The following is a 2,582-nucleotide window of genomic DNA, read 5'->3' as shown; positions in this document are numbered from 1 at the left end:
GACACATTCAAGGACCTTCACATCCTTCTTAAATTGTGGGGCCCAGAACTGCACGCAGTACTCAAGGTGAGGCTACACCAACACCAAATACAGCGGGATAATCACCTCTTTTCACCAGCTGGTTATACTGTGTTTGATGCACCCCCAGATGTGGTTTTCCCTCTTGGCTGCCAGGGCACACTGCTGACTCGTATTGAGCCTGCTGTTGATCAGCATATATATTAATATCAAAGATTTTCTTAACATTTTCACAGAACTATCCATAATAATATTATCTCAATGCTCAGAAACAGTCAAAAGGGCAGGCAATGATAGGAATTCTTAGGAAAAAAAAAAAGGACAGAAGACCTATTTAGTTTATGATATCTTCAGCTCTACACAGTGTTGTTCATTTAAAAATAATAAATGGAGAAGAGTGATGAAAATTATCAAAGGTGTGAAACAACTTTCACAGAACTATCCATAATAATATTATCTCAATGCTCAGAAACAGTCAAAAGGGCAGGCAATGATAGGAATTCTTAGGAAAAAAAAAAAGGACAGAAGACCTATTTAGTTTATGATATCTTCAGCTCTACACAGTGTTGTTCATTTAAAAATAATAAATGGAGAAGAGTGATGAAAATTATCAAAGGTGTGAAACAACTTCCATAGAAGAAAAGTTTAAATAGCAATTTCTTCAGCTTGGAAAGATAGGACTGAGAGAGATTGTAATAGAAGATTGTAAAATCGGGAATGACATGGAGGGAATAAATAAGGAGTGACCATCAGCTACATCTTACAGCAAAAATTAGGAGATACCCGATTAAGTTGTCAGGGAGTCGAGAAGCAGTTTTTCAAACTGCAGAATTGAGTTGTGAGAAATTAAAATCTGAAGCTCATTGTCGTAAGTGTTTTGGATATCAAAAACGTGAATGGGTTTAAAAAAAAACAACTGTGCAAATTCATAGAAAAAAATGTCCAATGAGATTTATTAAAACACAGTGATATAAATACCCTCTTTGTCATACTGAGTCCCAAACTGCTGTTTCCTGGAAGTTAGGAGGCTTTGTCAGGGAAGGAACTACTTTCTTGCTTCTTAGGTGCCTTTTGCAAAACATCTGCTACAGGCTACTATTGCAGACAGACGCCATCTGTCCATTTTTATTTTTGACACACTTAAGTATAGGCCTAAAATTTTAAGCAGTGAAGCAATTGCATTTGAAATTATGATCATGCATATAGCCTGCTTGAATTACAGTACAGATTTTTACATCACACACTTTATTTACAATATATTCTTACAGTATAATTCTTGCTTATTCTAGTGTTATAGAAAATATTGTTTAGACAGGTAAAGGAGTTTTTACTGTTATGTTCACACAGTTTCAAAAGCAGGAATAGCTCTGCTTTGAATATCCCAGTGATATAACTTCTTTTACTTGATTATACACAAAGAATGCACAAGCTGTCCAAAGTTATATTCAAACAATGTATTATTCATAACCGTAACAAGTAAAATATTTTATTTGGTTTTTTATCCTCTATTCTGTATTGGTATGTTTTTCCCACTTACTATTAATGATGAATTACAGTCATAGGGCATCCTGTAACAACAAGTGTCTTGGGCGTCGGCGGCTTTCACTCCATGCATTCACAAAGTTCCTGAGCACTGTACTAGGAACGCGATGGGAGATCTGTCAGTCTATCTTTGCCTTCACTGGTTCCAAATAATCCCTTATCTTCCAGCCCTTGGATCTATGTAAGTACTTTTGAAATTAGGAGCTTTTAAACATCTAGGATCATCAGTATTTGTTTTGTGGGATGTATTTGCTTGTTTTTAAACTTGTGCTATCACATGCTACTTGGAATTTTAATATCCCGGCATGAGCTGTCAATTAGCTTCCTTGAGCAGAGAACTCCTTTCAGCGGTACCCATTGACTTTCAGGGAGGTATGGCAGCTGGCTTTCTCTAAACTATGGAGGGGGAAAAATGAAGAGATACATCAGACTATTTTGGGGGGAAAAAAAAGTGAAATACATTATGCTAACTTTCATTGCCTTCAACTCAATTTCACCTAGCTAGTAGGTTATTTTAGAAGGGCTGCAATATATGTATAATTGGGCTAAAATTTCCCCTTTCCTAACCTGGACTAACAGTTTTCATTTCACAGTTTTTTCTTTTTTTAAAGAATCTCTTTATCCAGTGTAATAACTTCTTTTCTTTTGGGATTTCCCTGTGTCCTGGTTTCAGCTAGGATAGAGTTAATTTTCTTCCTAGTAGCCGGTACAGTGCTGTGTTTTGGATTTAGTATGAGAACAATGTTGATAACGCACCCATGTTTTAGTTGTTGCTAGGTAGTGCTTACACTAGTCAAGGACTTTTCAGCTTCCCATGCTCTGCCGACTGAGAAGGCTGGGGGTGCCCAAGGAGCTGGGAGGGGGCACAGCCAGGACAGCTGACCCAAACTGGCCAAAGGGACATTCCATACCATGTGACGTCATGCTCAGTACATAAACTGGGGAAAGCTGGCCGGGGGGGCCGCTGCTCGGGGACTGGCTGGGCATCGGTCGGCGGGTGGTGAGCAATTGCATTGTGCATC

Source organism: Aptenodytes forsteri, unplaced genomic scaffold (assembly GCF_000699145.1).
Source record: "Aptenodytes forsteri isolate BGI_AS27 unplaced genomic scaffold, ASM69914v1 Scaffold146, whole genome shotgun sequence".
NCBI classification, from domain to species: domain Eukaryota; kingdom Metazoa; phylum Chordata; class Aves; order Sphenisciformes; family Spheniscidae; genus Aptenodytes; species Aptenodytes forsteri.
This window is presented reverse-complemented; position numbering follows the sequence as displayed.